The sequence below is a fragment of the Numida meleagris genome, chromosome 7 (assembly GCF_002078875.1).
Source record: "Numida meleagris isolate 19003 breed g44 Domestic line chromosome 7, NumMel1.0, whole genome shotgun sequence".
In the NCBI taxonomy this organism is placed as follows: domain Eukaryota; kingdom Metazoa; phylum Chordata; class Aves; order Galliformes; family Numididae; genus Numida; species Numida meleagris.
Genome location: NC_034415.1, coordinates 21,815 through 41,029, shown reverse-complemented (window position 1 = coordinate 41,029; position 19,215 = coordinate 21,815). Strand labels below are relative to the sequence as shown.

Genomic DNA, 19,215 nt, shown 5'->3' with positions numbered 1-19,215 from the left:
TAGCAGATTTTCTGTCTCAAATTACTTGTCCTCACCGATATACGTATAAAACCTCTCATTTGTCCTGTTTTCTGCAAGCAGAATTCATTTTTTTTCTGTCTTCAAAAGGTATTACTGCAAAGGAGCAGCTCTTTTCCATACCTCCATTCCTGACTTCCTGGGAAACACCTTTCAGATTGTTAATGCGTTGCTCAGTAAATGTATCTAAGCTATACCAATTTTAGAGTGCCATTATTAGGGTGAAAAACGTTTTGTGAAAGGCAGCTTGTTATTGCTATATATTGTACGTATATTTAAAACACCCACTGTTTGAACTTGTGATTCATCGGACTGGCATCTCAAATTCCCTTCTGCTAATTACGACATACTGATTTAGCTCATTACCATCACAACAATAACACCTACTTAGAAAAAGAATGCTGCTGCCTCTGCTGAACTGCAGTGTTTCGTGTTTCATTGCTTTCTGCCACTTAGCTTATTAAATCAGCCAGCGTACAGCCGATTTTTCACACATCTCTGTAAAATCCTGAATGTTCTCTTGTATGCTCCTGAATTCAGGCAGGGTAACCTGGAGTATACAAGTCATCCTGCCCTGAGCGACACGTTCCCAAAATGCATGAATCACAGATTCAGCTATGGGTGTTGCTAAAAGGCCTCCCTTTGATGTTCTGTTGCAGGAATTAAGGTCAGGATAACTTGGGTTTTCAGGAAGATATTGCAAAGGGAAAGAAGTTATAGCTTTATTGTGTTGCATCAAAAGGGACATGCAATGAGGTGTTTACTAGTACTATTTTCTTCAATCATAACTTTTTTTCCTGAAGACTTTTATTAAGTTCAAGACACAGTATGGTCTATCACAGACAAGAGAAGGAAATCAGAAATTAAACTGGAGATCAGGAGGCCTGACTATCTGTTCCGAATACTTAGAATACTTTCATTAATTGATGTTTTCTAATTAAGAAAACGGGGTGACTTTCACCTTAAACAAGGAGATTGTTTAAGGGATGCTCTGAAAGTAATGCATCCTATTTGATTATGTTGGCCCATGACGTCAGAGGCAGATGGTGGTGGTATGCAGTAGAGGTTGAACCTTCCCATCACAATTCTGTTAAATTTTGTTGCTGTGTGACAGATGGCAGCAGAGGGGCAGTCTGACATGGAAGTACATATGAAGCAAAGGTGTGTCACTGAATTTCTCCACTTGGAAAAACTGGCACCCGCTGACAGTCATCAATTCTTGCTCATCATTTGTGGAGACCAAACAGTGGATGTGAGCGCAGTGAGGCAGCGGGTGGTATGTTTCAGCAGTGATGACAGCGACGTGAAAGACAAGCCACATTCCGCGTGGCCATGCACAGCTGTCACATCACAAAATGAAGAGTGTCTCGATCAGCTCATCCACACAAACCAGCAGATTACAACTAGGACACTGTGTACAGAGCTGGATATCAGCTTCAATGCATTGGAAACGGCGGTGGCAAATTTGGAATATCACAAAGTTTGCACTTCGAGTTTGCACCAGATGAGTCCCATGAATGCTCTCACAGGAACGGAAAGACAGCATACGCACGTTTGTCAGGACCTGCTGAATCAATATGAGGCCAAAGGTGATGATGGTGTCACCACTATGAACCATAGTCTAAGTGGCAGTCCATGGAGTGGCGACAGGCGAATTCCCTATCGAAGAAAAACTTTGAGATGCAGGCCTCAGTGGGTAAAGTGAAGTGCACTCTTTTGGGATAGGAAAGACGTGATCCATCTGGATTTCCTGGAACCTGAAGAAGCCATCAACTGTGATCACTACATCACGATGCTGACTAAGCTGAAGGCTTGAACTTCCAGAGTCAGGCCAGAGAAGAAGACAGTCCTTCTCTTGCAATACAGTAACACCAGGCCCCATTCCAGTTTGAAGACCATGGAGCACGCTGCCAATCTTGGCTGGACTGTCCTACCACACCCACAGTATAGTCTGGATATGTCACCTTCTGAATTCCGTCTGTTTGGGCCAATGAAAGGCGGACTGTGTGGACAACGTCTTCCTAGCAACAACGCCATCATAGAACCTGTGAAACAGTGGGTCACCTCTGCTGGTGCAGATTTTTATGAGCACAGCATGCAGGCTCTTGTTCATTACTGGCAAAAGTGCATAGCTAATGCTGGTGACTAATGTTGAAAAATAGTGTTTTGTAGCTGGGAATCTGCTCTATCAAATAGTGTTATTGTGCTCTTCATATCTGTTAGAAATAAATAGGAGGCATTACTTTCAGGGGGACCTATGTACATCAGAGTTGTCTAGAAAGGCTTTCACTGGTGTGTTTTGACATTGATATATGTCACTTTCTCAGAGCATCTCTGGAATTATGTTGATTTTATGGATTTTCTACTCTAAATGTGGTTTCTGTCCTGCCATCTGGCTAGCCATGCTTCTCCACAGATGCTCTCAAGAGCTTGGAGCTGCTCCATAGTAAGGATGCTCAGAGGAAACCCTGCTGCAACCACTCTGCAGCTCCAGATCTCCAGACTAGGCAAACTGTCCTGCGGCCAGGCTCCCCAGCCAGTTGATTTGCCTCTTAGTGCATCTTGCTTTGTTTGGCTGCCTTTTCATGAGCTCTATTCCCCTGGAAGATGGGCAGGACATGGAGAAAGGAGGATCTCTGATGCCTTTTTCTTTTTTTTTCTTACAGAATGAAAACTCTATTGTGGTTGTTGTTTTGTGAGTTTCCTTTCCATCGATGGATTATCCCATGACTGATCCACTCTTCATCTGAGTCACCAACTGGTCAATACTTAGAGTCTGAAGAGGGACGTACAAGTATCAAAGATCAAGACACTTTGGATAGATGGTGGCAAGGAACATTAGAGTACCTCAGAAAGTTTCATGAACCATGTTTGACACAATAATTGCCAGTCAGAGACAAGTCAAAAAAAATAGCTGAATGTTAAGGATCCTGTACAGATTGTATAGGTAACCTTTATTCACAAGTAAACATCAGGTAGACATCCTGACAAAAGAAAAAAAAAGTCACTTTTCTGGATGGCCTCCAAATTAAAAGCATTGTGAATTCATTTCAGGAATAAAATTACAGTCCTGATAGCCTAATCTTCTCTTTGGGATAAGAAAACACGGCATCTCAGGAAGAGGCTTCAGTAGAGCCAAGTGAGTTCATGATCATTTAATTCAAAATCTCCACATAATTTCCTTTTATTTAAAGCGTTATTAAGAAATATCCTCCAGCTTATCACATGTGAAGCATAAGCTTCCTTTGATATTAACTTTGACACATACAGAGCAGTTGGGGAATTATATTCATTTAGGTGATGGCACCTGTTAGTGAGCATTTGATTGCCCTTAGTGTAGAAGGATTTACTCTTGTTATTGATTTGTTGGCAAATATATTGGCTGGAAATCCCCTGGTATTGCTGGTAGCTGCAGATTCCAAATATTATTGGATTTGTGAGCAATTTTCCTCCCTGTTTAAACATCTGATTGCTTTATAAAAAGAAGAGCCTAACAGTAAGGTGAAAAACAAATGCTAGATTTTATTCTGTTGAGAAGGAAAGCTTCCTTGTTTTGCTTTTCTCCTGGTTGTTGTTTGCATTCATCTGGCTTTTGTTATGGTTACTCTTACAACAGGCACAGAACTGGGAATACATTGCCACAGGAGCCAGCCAGAAAGATGCCATTACAGCTAATGGGCAAGGGATTGTCAGTGCAAATACTGTCCCGTGCAGAGGATAGAAATCAGACCCATCCACCCTTTAAGTGCCACAAATAAATGTATGGGCTGCCGTGACTTCATTTGTATCACTGTTTTCCTTCTGAATAATTTTCCTTGATCGTATGGACAGCAATTAGTGAAAGCCAAGAATAAGCCAAATAGAAGCTTTGCCATCCTGACCCCAGATGGTATGGCCACGGGCAGCCAGGCAGCTTCTCTCCGCTCATACACACTGTGGGCACCAGCCTGGGACCAGTCTGATGCAGATGACTGCAGTGGGCTGTGGGTGAGACAGAGCCAGGGTCAGGTAGCTCTGGGAGCACTAGGGGATGGCAGTCTTCCCAACGCCCATGCTGTGCCTTGGTTTGTTCTCCAGCAGTCACTGTATTTTTAGTTCTTGTTACTGGATTCTCAGGAAAAGTAAATTGATTTGTCTTTATAGGTTCCTTGCCAAGGCCCCGTTCCTCTGTCACTATACACTGAAATTTCTGGTAGAATACTACAGAAGTGCCGCAAGTCATGAATGCAGAATTGAGCCTCTAGGACAGAGAAATGTCTCCTTTTCAGATTTTCTGTAAGACTGATTCACAAAACTTGATCAGAATTTATAACAACAACAAAAAAGGGAGTTTAATTAGACCCAGATTGGGAGATGTCTGAAGAAATTAGGTTTCATTATGTTCTCATATTATATCCTACAGTATTCATCCAGTTAAGGTTGGTGCTCAAGTTATTTTTAATATGGGGAATGAATAAGATAACCTAAGATGCTGTATGATTGCTCCAGCTGAGACATAATAGTTGAAAGTCATTCTTTCCAATAAAAGTAACAGTGAACTGTGCTATTAATTCATGGTAATGATGCCACTGGGAGAAGTATATGTCTTCCACTGCTGAATAATCAACAAAAGTAAATTAACTTCAAGCAGCAGAATATGTATGTGTGTATGTCTATGTGAGTTTACATGACCTTGAGAATAAAAAACAGAAAAACAAATTAAATACAGTTTTAAGCAATATAAGAATGTATTTTTAAAGTACTTATTTTGGGAAGTAGTCCGTGTGAATTCAGGAGTCCACAAAGCGAAGTGAATCGTCACTCTCTTCTTGCATATCTTAACTAAAATGCATAGATATATGCTTCTACCTGAAACCTTTCCAAATTTCAGCTCTGATACATGTAGAAATATGGTTCCTGGTGCATTTCATTTTAACATCTAACTCAACCAAATCAAAAGGAAAACACTGATTTTAATAAATCTGTGGTTTCTTATCCTTTGTCACTCAGTCCTCGTTGACTCTTTCAATTTGGCTGCTAATTAAAGAGAAAGCATTTATCTCCTTCGTAGACATTTTTGATCAGCCTTTTCAAGCTAAATGAAAACACTCAACTTCTTAATATGAAAATTGATTTTTAGCTGTGTTTATCTACCAATTTATTTTTTTGTCTTTCTTTCCTACTCTTCCTCCCAAAAAGTACAATTTTTTCTGATGCTGCATGCTTTTCACTCTAATAACTTTGTTATGATTTAATCACGTATGCTTCTGATGAACTTCTACCTGTTCAGACTTAATGTGTTAGCTCAAATTCACTCTTATCAGCTTTGAAGAAAAAAGACATTTCCCTTTTTTTTTTAAGTCAGTTTCTTCTTTTTTTTTTTTTATATGTAGATACTCCACTCACCTTCATTCAGTCAGTACTTCTTTGCATTTCTCCAGATCACATTCCTGTCATGGTTTTATCATTTTCGGTTATTGGTACTCCACATCATAACATCATGTAGTGAATGTACCTGGTTCTCAGAAGAGAAGGACTACTACATTCCCCACGGTACATTTACATTTTCCAGCCGGAGGGAAAAGATAAAAGCTCGCAGTATAAAAACTTGCAGATCATGAGACCTCGTCCCTTTTTCCGCCGTCTCTCGTCTTGGCAGCACCTCGCTCTCCAGCCATCTTATCGTCGGTAGCAGAGTAAGGCCTACCTTGATTTTGGGACATTCTCTCTCTCTGTATTGGATTTATCAGCTTAAATTGTAATTCTGTTGTATTATAGTGTGTTGTTTTGCATTCCGATATTTTATTTAGTAAATTAGTTTGTTTTCAGATTGTCGCCTGTTCTTTGCTCTCAGGGCCATCTCCTTACCCTTTTTTCCCCTTTTCCCTTTTCCCGGGGCGTGGGCCCGTGGGTCCCCCGTCCCCTTCGTCACGGAACCGGGCCGAACGCCTGTAAACCGTTGACAATTCCTTACAGTTCTTTGAGTAGCATCACAGTTTAAGAAACCAAAATCTTACAAACATGGTAGCATAAATGATACGAATGTGCTAGAATGTCTCAGTGTTTCAGTAAGTATCGACAACAAAAACATTATTACAACAAGCCGATGTGTTCTATGAGTTTGGAAAAGTTAATGTGAAGTTAACGTGCTCTTGTTTTGTTTTGGAGTCAGTTTCCTCATTTAAGAAACACCATGGGAAAAACATGTACTCATAGTGAAGGCTTACCAAAAGATTTTGGCTGGCTGTGGTGCACTATCCTATCCTTCCACATGTTCATCTGCAGTGCCATCTTCTTACAGGGAGTTGGCTGTTGTGGTGAAGGACTCTTCTTGGCAGTTAATTACCTGAAATAAATGCTGCAATGTTCACATTGATACATCATATGTTATTATTCACTGAAAAACATGTAAATAATTTTGAATATATATATATGGTAAATTTATTGTGACTATGCTGGATGTCACTGGATAAGTAAACAAATGTGTCTTTCATTGTTCAAACTTTATGCCTTAGATTTTTGATCTCTGGAAATCCCTAAGACTAAAAATTTATGCTACTTTAATTTTATATTTTCAGTTATGGATTTTAATATGAATCTTTTTAAGGGTATTTAAATAAGACTGGAAAGCCTGGGCATCAACAAAGCAATGAAAAAAAAAGAAATCAAGGTATGTCTGAAAGTTTGTGATGTTTTCTCAAGTTGACACAGGTCATAAAATCAGCAGCTGTTTTGCCAACTGAAATTTGGTTATCCTACATACATCCCTACTGAAGACATGGAAAATTAAGAGAGAAATACTTTCACTGAGTCTGAATTTGAAACAATTAAGATATTAAAGCAACTTCTAAGAAGGCTGGGGAAAAAATCAAGAAACAGAGTACTATCTAGGAAGGGCCGCTCAGGAGGTGGTTGTCACCTGAGATGGTGATCAAGTCATTTAGGTCAAAATTTTTTTTTTGTTTTTCATTTTCACATGCCTGTAAGCTAGGCAAATGAGAAATTTCCATTAGCAGAAGTGATAAAGCAGAAATTTTCGTCCGTTCAAGTTGAGATTTGCTCGGTGAAAGTTTTTAGCTATATGACAATCGTAATCATTTCGAAGTCTTGCAGGTAGTTTGCCAGTGCAGTGGATGTTTCACACTGAGCAAGTACCTTTCATCTAGCATCTGTTATGCTAGATTCCCAGCATAGCTGGGGATTTTCATACCTGTTCTGAAAGAATTTGGATCTGATCCAAAGTAATCTACATGCCGTACGTGTGGTGTTTTCAGAACTTTCTGTTCAGTTTACACATTATCTGAAAATGTATATCCGATTCATGAAGAATGTATGTATAAATACTAGCCCTGCAAGAAATATTCCAGACTATCAAAAGGGAATTGGAAAGTTTGCAGCACTCTGGAAGCTAGTGTGTATGTGGAGGGCAAAAGGTAAGAGTAACTTCAGTAACTTCTATGTTTTTCTTAAGGTATGTTTACTTAAAGCCTGGAACATTGTTTTGGTTGTTGTTTTCTTTTTTAATAATTTTGATTTTATATATATACACCAGCTGTATAGCTTTTTTTTGAAGATCGAATCAATGATACACTGAAGGACAACAGAGATGTACTGGCAAATGAAATATTTTATGTGTTTTAGAATGGAAAAAGGAAAGCTTCTGTTCTAGTTCAATTTTAAGAAAAAAATATTTTGAAAATTATGTCACTTAAAGTAATATGTTAATAACAGAAAGACCTACTTTTTATTAAAATCTTTGCAGCTTTTTCACAATTAATTTGTAGGTTTAACTCCATTTGGGGAAAAAAAAAATGTCTTTGTAAGCGTAAAGTCCCCAGCAGAATATATATTCTGGTTCAGCTGTAACTTTCTGCTTGTAAACATAACCATATTCTTAAACTGATTTTGCAATGGAATTTTTAAACTTAATTAAACTTATTAAGCTATTAAAGGTCAAGGTTGGTTTGAAAACTTGAGTATTAAAAGCTGGGCCTTCAGCAACCATGATATGATTTTCAGTATCAAAATTGTTTCTGGATATCTAAAATATCTAATATCTAAAAAACATAAGCGATACTCCTGAATTTTTGGGAGATTTTTAAGATGCACTATGCTAACTTTGATATAGTTTAGCAAATTGAACCATTTATCTTTGTATCTTCTAATGTTCTAAGTATGTAGATACCATTACTAACTTTATTGTTGCTGGTAACATTTATTTTTTTAGCTCTCTCTTAAACAGTCAGGTGAAAGATTCTCTTTCAAGTTAAGTAGCTGAAACAGAAGTGCATTTGGTGCTCTGTTTGGTGTTTTGAGCAAATTTGGTATTTTAAGCACAGATTTATTTACTGTTTTTCAGAACTGCCACTGTATCAGGTAGTATTCCTGCTAGTTCTGTCATAATGATGATGATTTTGGAGGTCAGAAAAACCTCCAAAGTTATTTCATCCTTTGCTGTGATAATTATGTAGTGTTTAAGGAACTTGGCAGTAACTCAGACTATCCCTAAAATACATAAGGAAACTATTTTGTATGTTGCAAAATTCTCATTTGCTTTGCTTATCATATTTGATACATAACCTGTAGGGGACAACATTCACCAGTGTATTACATACCAAGTGATCTTAGCTTATGAATTCCTCATTCATTTCGAGCTGCTACAGTACATCAGAGTTCAGATGTTGTACTGATGATGGAGGCAGGATTTTCATGTGCTTTCTACATAACAGAAATAATAGATGAATGAAAATGTCTGCCATGCAAATTCTTTCCCAGAATGGTAAATGAGTTCGTGACCCAGTTACTGAGTAGAGGTGATCACCGCAGTATTGATCTGTGCTGTTCTGAGGCTACAATAATTAAGAGACATAGTAATTTGGGCATCAGTCAAAATTTCAAGGACTGATATAAAATATGTGGATTTTCTACTATTTTTAAAATTTCTTTTAAATATACTTACCGCATAATGTCTTCTTTATAAGTGAAGCATTCTGACAACTTTTTTTGGAATGTTTGTCAGTAGATCTATTTCATAAATTTTAATAATCTCTATCTGTAAAGGGCCAAGGAGTTCCGTGGGCACTCATCTAAAGTAACAGTTAAATATTAAAGTAAAAACTATCCACGTTTATAGATGTTTTTGCCTTTGACTTTTCTTTCTCTCCTTTCAGTTTAAAATGGATGTCATTTTCCAGCTTTACATATTTTTGCGTGTTGCTTTGGTTCTAGTTAGATGTCTTAGAAAAGACAGACACTTGGGAAAATGCATAAACTCTGTAAGTTACCTATGAAAAGCTTGAAGAGAAAGTTCCTTTACTTCCCCAACTAGATAATTCATGATCAACAATTTCTTAGATTTCTTTTTGAGCAAGAGATGCTCATACAAAAATAGCATTTATTCTCAGATTTATTCAATATCCAAATGTTTCTCCACATATGTTTTAAAATCATTTCATCTTTAGTATGATCTCCAGGTCATGTTGTTTTGTTTATCTGTGAGCTATTTTGTTGTGGGTTTGGGATTTTTTTCCCCATCCACTCCCTCATGAGGTGGTTATCCACGCATTTCAGTTTAGAGCAGTGAAATGGGAATTCTGCACAAGTAATAGGGAAGAGCATCAACCAGCTCTCGTATAGAAACAAGTACAGAATGACTGCAAACTTTGAAGAAAATTCATTCACAAACACTTAGAATAATTATATCGTTAGCCACCTTGTTCTAATCTTACCCAATTATAACCACACATTAGCATAAGGCTTAAGCTATTTGCAGACTATGTTCAACAGTTAATGTTGTGTGTGAAAACAGACACTCAACTTTCAGCTTGTTAAACAAATGAGGGATACTGAGCAATATTTATGTCTTGTCCTTATAAAGAAAGTGTAGGTAAGAAAAGATGACAGCATCAGTACCGACACAGCACTTTGCGCCTGGAGAGTATGTAGGCAGTATGGTGTTGATCTAAAAAACACATTCCTGTGACACTTCACACTAAACTGAGAAGAATCAATTTCTGGTAAAGATATATTGTCTGCAAAAATTGAGGCAGCTCTTTTGCTGAGTTCTTCACAATAACCCATTTAAATAGCCTGGATCAGGGCTACATGGAAATACCAAGGTGAATAAGAAGGAAAGATCTTAGTCTCTCCTGAGGGTTGCATTAACACTGCTTTTAGCAAGTTGGAGGTAGAAGACTTTAAGTCTGTCCAGTAACGTGTCCTGGTAGGAAATTTTGGCCATCTTGGGTTCTTCATTTTTCCATAAGGTTTTGCAATACTGCTTTTTTCATAGTCAGGAAATGTTCAGTCTTGTTGTAGCATATGCATGAGACTTATTCAGAATACTATGCAGTTTATCATTCCCAGACATACCTGTGTACTGCCTCTCAGAAAAAAAAAGAAAAAAAAGGAAACAAAACCTCAGGAAATTGGTTAGCATGATCATGTCAGTTGCTGACCATATAGGGTATGGAGTTTGTTCTGTTTGTCTGGTTTCTAGGAGTCGATGCGGAGGGAAAGTAAAGACATTTCTTTTTGGAACTCTGTGTTAGTCAAAAAGACAAATTCCAGTTTCTGAAGCTGTGAAAAACAGGGCAGTGACTACTCAGTGGGGGCAGCGACCTTCATAGGCTATTTTGCTTCATGAAGTGTGTGTGTGTGTGTGTGTGTGTTTATTCAAGTGTACATGTGTAAAACAGTAACAAAGACACTACCGGGACTTTCCAAGCCCTATGTTAAAGTGATGTTTCTATTTCAGATATTAAGGCCTGAAAGCTTCAACACTGGTTGAACCTACTTATTATTATTTTGCCTTGAAACTATCCCTTTACTGTCTACCTGAGAAGTAGCCGCATCAGTTATATACTTTGGGTCCATTATTTCTCTGCTTTGTTTTTTTTTATAGCATTTTATGAAGTGAAATACTTCAGCACACAGAAATTTCTGATAAGCTAAAAAGCCGAAGTTCTAAAGATAGGCTAAAAAAAATCATTTTGAGGTTTTATCCAGAATATATTGATGTTGACAGTTAGATAGTAACAGTGACAAGTGGTAGTGTGTCTCAGTAGTGTGTCCAGGAAGAGCCATGGCTGAAGCAGTGATTCAGAGATGCTACCGGTATGATGCAAATGGGTGTCAAAGTGCAGGTCAGACAGGAGCATCCTGAAGACCAAAAGACCAAAGTGGAAAATCATGTCTTCTGTACATTCAGACCACTGTGAAATTTTAAACAGTGATATGCAACTTGCTGGCTAAGTCTAGACATGAAAACCTGGATTTAGCCGATCCGTTTTGGCACCCAAAATGATATTTGGCTATTTGGTTTAGCCTGAATCCTATGTGGCCTGGGAACGGGCTCAAAAATTTCTTCCCCTCAGACCATCATAAATCGTATATTGCTTGATGAGAAAATAGCAGGTGACTAACATTTTTGTAGTTTAATGCATAAATTGCACACATGAATCCATAAGAACAATGAAGTGCAAGAACGACTCTAAATGGTAAAGTAAAAGCTCATATTTCAACATGTCTGTTTACCTGTGAAAGAGCATTTAATGTGAAAAACTCATTCACATAAATGAATTTTGTACATAGAGCTGAAGAATCTTTTAAACAAATGGCCCTCGATTACATGCTTATCTAACATGCTGGTTGTGTTTTAATATAAATTGACTTCAGAGATTTGCATTTTGGCCTTGCCTAGTAAAACAGGAGTATACTGCGGAAGAAAGTAGATGTAGCAGGTATGGTTACTTTCATTTTTGTACGGCACTTCCAAGCTCGTTTTTAGCTGGACAAGTACTTACATGTGACTGAAAGTGCTTTTATAGAGAGAAATGCCACACAACTTGTTTCCCATGTTCAGTTGGAGTTGTAAGAGAAACTTTTCAGGACTTGAGTTGTAAACGTCTTCCTAAGCAAATAAAATTGTAATAGTGATCTAACATATGCCTTCAACCATCTGCGTTTTGCTGGCTTTTAAAATTTTTATGAGAGTTTGTTTTGATGATGAAAGCGGCATTTTCTCATGCTTTCTCTACATGAGACTACAGACAAATGTAGTTACACCACAGTACCATTCCATAAGTGAAATGTTCTCAATAACCTATTTTCTGTGGGAAGCGATACAGTACTGGCACTCTGTATCTTCTCCAATACTTAGACAGCTATAGATCCGAGCCTTAGGAAAATAAGAAAGAAAACAGCTTTCATATTCATATAGATTGTTTTTTTTTCTTCCGCTTTCTTCTGTTAATGCGAATTTTATCAAAAATATTTCGTAAGTCTAATCTAAGGATTCCTCTGCTCATGATTAACAAAAGCTAGAAGAGCTTAGAAAGCTTGTCTGACAAAGAACAAGAACAAATTAATATTATATGATTAGTGTGAATTTCTGGAACTAAACTTCCTCCTGAAAGGAGATAACATACTTCTTTTACAGAACGAAGAGGAAGAGGGCTCTAATGTCAAATCTCTTTGATGCTTTAAACATGCCTAACAGATTTAAAGCTATCTCCCTTAGACTAAATCTGAAGTGATGGAATTTTTGTTTTATTAAACAGAATGGTAAAGCCACTATGGCAGATTTCTCCATTTCCATAAAGTTTCTAGGAGCAGTCGTTAAGATTGAGCTTAGAAGTGTCCATGCTCTTCAAAACCTTTCTGATAAATTTAATCCTCCATTCTTCTGACTTAGGTATTCAGCTGAAATCCTATAAACACAAAAATAGCCCCTAGAGAGCTTTTTCTGAAGTGCTCTCTGGACTATGCATTTTGCAAAGGTGCATTACAATTTTGAGGCTGGCTTCTCTTTGTAGGGCTGTTCAATGTAAGTACTAGGTGTTCAAAGAGCTGGGAAATCTATTCACTTACTTACCCATCTGTCTTTTACTTTTCTGGTCAGTACTTCAATAGCATGTTGAGAAAATAAATTTACAATGCCATGTTTTCTTTTATATAATTAGATTTTCTGCTTACTAAGTCATTTACCATGCAAAGATGTTCAAATTACAAGATAATTGTCTACTGAATCTTTAATAGGAATGACAAAAAAAAAGATCATTTTTGTTTTCATCAAGTTTGCTGATGTTAGAGCTTTGTCTGAACCTCTTCTTTAAATCTTCACTGAGGGATTTTGTAAATTCATTTCTTATACTGGATTCTGAGCTTTCTGAAAAGGAGAGCAAGCGAACCAAAGATAAACATAAGGCCAAATGAGAAGCTGAATTGTACTGAAGTCCCTACAGGATCTTTCTTTATTCCCAGAATGGATTTAGTTCCGGTTATGTGGGAGGAACAGGAATGGTGAGGAAGAGGAATAAAAACTGAGAACAGTTCTCATGTATGTGCTTTCTTTTTATAGGTTAAAGTTAGATGTGCTATTCAGTGGATGCTGAACAGTTCACAGCATCTTGCTAATCATTATCATTTATTCTTTTCTATTTCTAGCAGTTCCTACTATTCTGGTTTGGGGGGAGATATCAAGGGGAGAGGGGTGGAAACAGAACACTACAGTTAAAATTGTTTCAAATACTGTGGAGCAAAAGGACATAGGCTGAAAGGATATTCCAAACATTGCAATGCCAGCAAATTTAAACAGAGACTGACTTTGACAGGGCATCGATACAAGCATTGGAAGGGGACGGCTGTATTTGGAGAGGTATGGTGACCCCACCACATATGCTGAACTCAACCAAAACAGTGTGCTTGACTGCCATGTACACAAGACTGCCTTTCTTCTGCTAGGATAACTTTCAAAAACTTCATCATCTTTGAAAAGCAGAACATAGATCTGAGTAACAAGCAGAAGAGTTTGACAAATTGTAGACCTTTTGCAGTCTTGTAAAAAGCTGAAAAAAGAACTTATACAAAATATATGTAGAGAGGTAGATGAGTTCAGCCGTATTTTGCTAAAATGAATGGAGTAAACAAATTTATGGAAACATCCAGAAGGCATAATTCAGAAGATATTTCAGCTGTAAAGCACTGACTGTCAATAGCTTAGACTCTTGGTGCTAGTTGGTTGTCTTCACGAGTGTTATCAGTATTAGTTTTGGATGGCAAGGACTTGTCCTGCAAAATAAGCATAAAGATATAATATTTGTACATTTGTACATACTTGTGTACATTTGTACATACTTGTGTACATTTGTACATTTGTACAATGTACACAAGAGCATTGGTCTTTTCTGCATTAATTACTTTGTAGGCTAACTATGGACAGAAAACACGAAGTAACCAATTCCACTTCCAGTACTAGCCTGTGAGCAGTAGCTATTGCACCTTGAATGCACACAACAGCCTTCTTCCATCTTTCAGTACCCAGAAGTGTGTTAATTTCTCTGTAAGTTAGGTCTGTCTTGTGGTCCTAATGCTCTTGTCTTCTGGTGGTGCTATGAAGCTGCAAGCAGTGATACATTTTAGTAACTCAGCCCCCTCTACCAGTCTTACTGCAACAGAAATCTCAATTTAGATTTTGGATAGCTTGATCCTTATTTTCTCCACACTACATTATCCATTCTTTACATTTGCCCATCTTGTTCACTGTAGGGTAGTTAGAGCAGATTATGGGATGGCAAAGTTGCCAGAAAAAGTCTTTGCAAAAGATAGTTCTTCCCAAAATGACATTACTACCTTAGGCAGTGGATACATTCTGAAATCCTTCTCAGCCAGCTACGTGCCTTGCTGGAAAACTTCTTTGAATAGTGATTTTTTAAATACGGCAGAGTTTAAAGCTATTAGCTCCTCTGGTATCTTTGAGCTTAATGTCATCTGAAGAGTACGCACAAACACACAAACTCATCCATTTTTCAGCCCGTGTGTTTGGATCTCCAGAGCGTGAAAGACTTGGAAAAGCAAAGGCAATGTGACCTTCCTTCCGGTCTCCCTTCATTCTCCCCTGCCTATCTTCTTCAAGGTCAAGTGTCTTCGGCTGTCTCAAATGCAAAAGTAAAACTCATGCTTCTTGCCCCTGTAGAAGCAATGTTGCTCTCTAACAGTAAATAAAAACTCTTGAGGGTTTGTTGCTGTAGCAGGGAGTCTCCAGCCTGAAAACACTGTGAAGGAATAATCTGTATTATATTTAAGGTAGGATAAAAATGAAAAGACTAGAAAACTTCATGCTTAAGAGGCATAAATCAATCTGCTGCTGTTTTACCCAAGGAATTTGTCACATATGAAGTTATCTCATAATTTTTGCTTACATCTTTTTCTCGCACTTTTATAGAAACTGCCCACTTTCAAAGACAGAATATTAGGCAAGATGGACCACGCTTCTGCTTTGGAACAGCAGTCTCAGCGCTCACAGAGAAGGTAAGATATAGCACAGCTGCTGTCTTTTGGTCCTGTAGCTCTCTGTCATCCTCTGATAAGGTATGGCAGCGTGACAAGTCACCTAGGTGTATTTAATGTGAAATGAAGTATGTTGCTTTTTGTTGCCTCTGTCTATTAATTTTTTATTTTAATGGCATGTAATCTTAAAATATATACTTGAAAATTCTTTTGAACTTGGGTGCATATTAGTCTACAGGTCACCTTGTTATTTATTTATGCTTTCTTCCCATACTGTCAATGCTACCATAATTGCAGCAAAGAGATTCTGATTTTTAGGATAACTGCGTACTGTTGCAGTGCAGAGTTAAAAATCATTCACTGTATCAGATGTGATTACCTTTAGTGTGTTTCCTCTTGTTTTTTTAAGACCTATATATGCAGTCTGGCACATAATCTTTGCAGATGAAGATACATTCCATTCTGGTAGGTCCTTTCCTGTTCTGAGCCTCCAGATCTCCACTGAGTCAATGGTCTTTTTTGCATCCTGACCTGCAGAAGATACGGCTTATTATGATAAATCATGGTATGTTGTTTTAAGGTTTTATCATTTCATATGTTCCTGGAATAGAGTTTCCTGATACCTTTCCAACATTCCAGTTAGTGTGGTGTGAGAATGCACGTGTGTATTTATGCACATTTCTCAGTGAGCTCGTATGCCTCTGGTGAACCTCTGCCTGACTGTGGGACCATCTAGCTCTTACTCTCATTACTAGCAAGGCTCACCACCTGCCTTCTCAGAGCTGCTGCTGCATATGCAGTTTGATTTGGTATCATTCTTCTTTTTTTAACAGATAATATCATTAAGTAATTTATAACACAGCTATGCAGTGCCTCAGAAATGAGAATGCAATGTTTACCCTGGAGTATATAGTATTATTTGATCTGCTTGCTCTGAATGACAGCTTTTGATGTGACACCTTTTATACTGATGAAATAACACTGCAGCCACTTTCTGCATCTACTCTCTGTTGCCTGAAAGGGGCTGGAATTATTAACATGATAGCTAATCAACAAAAATAGCTGTCAGGTACTATTCGAAAGCCTCAAACTTTTCTTCTCTAGAAACTAAGTACACAAAAGAGAAAATAATTGTGGACTATGTTCATTCATTGCGGTATGTTCATTCTTATCTTTTTTTGGGTTTGTATTGAAGTCCAGCCCCATAGTTCCATTGGCGTTTCAAACACAATATTGAACGAGATCCTGTTCTACAGTACTTGTTGAAAGCAGAATTAAGCCAAGGCCTGTGGACACTGTTAACTTGTGATTATCTTCCTTGAAAATCACATCTTGCACGGTAGTTGTCAAAAAATACTATGCGTTCTCTATACTGTGAATGGTCATAACACTGTTGTTTGTTTTAGTTCAGTAAGGTTTATATTTAAAACAGCATTGCCATCTTGTGGTTCTGACAAGGTTTATCAGTCTGTTTCTTTCTGCAGCCTTTTTTTTTTCTTTACTGTGATGGCAAGAATTCCCGAAAAGCCGTGGTACGTAAAATATGATTGGTATTGCCCTCCTGCAAAATGTTTGCTGAAAAAAATATTAAAGCTTGTACTTGAATGTCATAAGCCACATCATCAGACTTTCAACAATACAACTTTATTATCTTCCACTGAAAGAAATGGAGTAGATACCCAAGGTTTTCATTTAGAAGGATCATTGTGAGATGCCTGATTGTAAGAGCTGCCTTTTTAAAGACTGCTTGCTTTTGGTAGGGAGTTTATTCCAGACACACATCCTTCAGCAAGTGTCTGCACTCCCCATCTGTGGATCCCAGACCACTGAAAGTTCAGGTCATCATCCATGGTATAAAAAGAGAGCGGTACGGTCTGAAGAATACTTTTATTTTAGAGATTAATGATGAAGGCTCAGAAAAAAACATACCGAATTCAAAGTGGCAGAAGTTGAAAATATTCTTTTTTTGCCTTGGTTTTTTTTTTTTGTGTGTGTGTGTGTGTTTTGTTTAATAATTCTTTTCTGTGTTTACACAGTGCTAGTATTATGGGACCTTGCTCTGACTCACTTGTGGATAATGTTAACAGCATTCCATTGTCACTGGCCTTAGAGGATGCTCTGTCAGAGTGCAAGATGTGCATCCCATTTGGCAGTGGGACAGGACCGCTTGGTACTTTAAAGACTGAATGCAATTGGCCTCTTCATCCAGAAAACTGAAGATACGATTCCTTTGTCACCTTCCGTGAAAAGAATAGCTCAAAACATTTTTATGGCACAAGTCATTTTTCCGATAACTGCCTCATCAGATGAGTTGCTGAGCACCTGATGTTTCTCAGTCCCATTGAAAGAAAAGGGCCATGGCTTCTGATGAAACTTTAGAGATGGATGGGATTTTTTTTTTTCTCCTTTCTATGAAAAATATTAAGCTGCTTATCGTCTACTCAATTTTCTGCTCAAATTTTTACAGAAAACATTGAATCACATACTAGGAAAATTCATATTCTTGATATTAAATCTTCTGATAACACAAAGAGAGCGTCGTCCATCCAGACCAGTAGCACGTCTGAAGTGAAGACCCTGTAAAAAAAGCAGTCGCTTTCATGGGGCTTTGCTCTTTTCTATTCCTCTTCAAAGAATTCTACCTACTGTAAAATCAATATCGTTGTCATTTTTCTGGATTTGAAGACCTTTAGAAATCTGCCAGTACTGAGCAGATATATAGAAAAATCTTATCTACATTGACCATCGTATTGAGGACTGAACTCACTAACTTCCATGTTTTCTTTCAGGACGGTTTCACACTGAGTTTGTGACAATGGATTCCCAGTTTTGCGGGTAAGTTCCAGGGATACTGCATTGTCGGGGAGAGAATCTTACTGACAAAGAGAGTTGCTTGATAGATCTTAGATTCCTGACAAACTTTCTCCATATCAAAGCTCGTCAAAGCTGTACATGTCTGAGAAAGATTTGAATTTTAATAAATCAGTATAGTCTCCTGAAAAAAAACCCCCACCATAATCTCAGAAGTGAAGACAGTCTTCTGTTTACAACATGGCATATGAAGAGGTATGTATATTTGGCATCTATCCATTCCATAACATTCTGTTCTAAAAGCCTATTCTGAGTATTTTTATTGTTATTGTATTGTAAGAGTCTATATCAGGTGTTGCCCTATAGTGGTGTGTAAGAGGCAGTTTCTCAGGCTGTTGTATAAATCCTACACAACATTGATAGTCACCATACTCTCACCACGCTGATTTTTTTGTCAAACTGGTCCAAGTTGAAGTGTTCTGTTTTAACTCTCCTTACAATAAATCCATAAATATAAGTTTGTGGAATTATCATCTTCAGACTGGAAAGTCTCAAGATGAGTAGCCCTCTAATGGAAATAGGCATAGCACAAGCAACAGCTTCATGGCTGAGGTATGCACTATATATGCAATGGTATCCATTTTTGGTGCTTGAGTAGCAAGCACTGCTAGAGAAAATCTGTGCTGGGTAGTTCCTATTTTTATTTGTAAGACAAGTAACCTATCTTGAAAATATTATTTTTACAGGTAATAAATTTTCTATCTAATAATGATGAGACTGTAAAGCAAAGTTATGAAAATAAATTCTGAATGTAAAATTTTTATATCGCCTGCAGATTGGTACCAAAATCAAAGGACGTCATTCTTTCACTGTAGTGATACTATAAAGTGAAGAGCTATCGTGGCTGAATTTTCACAATACACTACATATGACATTGCATATCCTTTACACCTAGAATTCAGATTGAGGAGATAAAGGATGAGGATTGTGTTTGTTTATGCATAAATATAGCGAACATCTGCCCAAATCTATCTATCTAGTTATTTTAATTCTGTTTCAAGAAAGCTGACCATCTGCTCTGTCATCAGCAAGGATTTTGTTCTAAAACCTACAACAAAA

At 37.6% G+C, this 19,215-nt stretch overlaps 2 long non-coding RNA genes across 9 annotated transcripts in view; one reads left to right on the top strand and one right to left on the bottom strand.

Moving 5' to 3' along the window:
- LOC110402741 overlaps positions 1-5,531 on the top strand; it is a 197,970-nt gene extending 192,439 nt beyond the window's left edge. For 4 of the 6 annotated variants that reach the window (XR_002441276.1, XR_002441279.1, XR_002441274.1 and 1 more), the window contains one exon: positions 2,685-5,531. This is a non-coding gene — a long non-coding RNA (uncharacterized LOC110402741). The remainder of the gene's footprint in view (positions 1-2,684) is intronic. The other 2 variants (XR_002441278.1, XR_002441277.1) reach the window with 2 other exon arrangements.
- LOC110402742 overlaps positions 1-19,215 on the bottom strand; it is a 51,705-nt gene that overhangs the window by 10,683 nt on the left and 21,807 nt on the right. For all 3 annotated transcript variants that reach the window (XR_002441280.1, XR_002441282.1, XR_002441281.1), the window contains 3 exons: positions 15,665-15,816; positions 8,613-8,715; positions 6,225-6,343 (listed from right to left, as the gene is read on the bottom strand). This is a non-coding gene — a long non-coding RNA (uncharacterized LOC110402742). The remainder of the gene's footprint in view (positions 1-6,224; positions 6,344-8,612; positions 8,716-15,664; positions 15,817-19,215) is intronic.